This window comes from Elephantulus edwardii, unplaced genomic scaffold (genome assembly GCF_000299155.1).
Source record: "Elephantulus edwardii isolate Elephantulus edwardi_28Jun2011 unplaced genomic scaffold, EleEdw1.0 scaffold00261, whole genome shotgun sequence".
Taxonomy (NCBI): Eukaryota; Metazoa; Chordata; class Mammalia; order Macroscelidea; family Macroscelididae; genus Elephantulus; species Elephantulus edwardii.
In genome coordinates, this window is record NW_006400011.1 from 257,537 (window position 1) to 258,048 (window position 512).

Genomic DNA, 512 nt, shown 5'->3' on the forward strand with positions numbered 1-512 from the left:
TGGCCGTACATGTTCATATCCTTGAAGATGTATCATGGGGGTGTTGCAACCTAGAAGACACAAATTTGACTAACAAATTATAAGTACATGAGTCACAATATATGTGTATGTGGTCATGTATTGTGTGTATCTCTTAAACATAATAATTTAAGCTGCATTCTGATGGCCTCATGGTAAGGACAGGCCCTGCCAATTCAAAGAGACTTTGTTCAAATCCATCAGTTGTTCCACAGGAGAAAAGGGGGAAATCTCCTCCTGTGTGATAATGTACGTCTGAGTCAGAGACTGCTTGTTGCTGAGCCCCTGGAGGAGGCTAACTGCACAGGAGAAGATCGCTCATCTTCCCCCAGAGAGCAACTAGAGAATTCTAACTTCCTTTAGGTTGGCAGCACAACTCCTTATCACAAGGCCACCAATTTTTCCTCAGTTTAATTTACTACCTCGGAGAACCTTCTGGTAGGTCAGCTGGGTAGCAGCAGCTGGTGGATTCAAACTGGTTGCCTTCATGATTG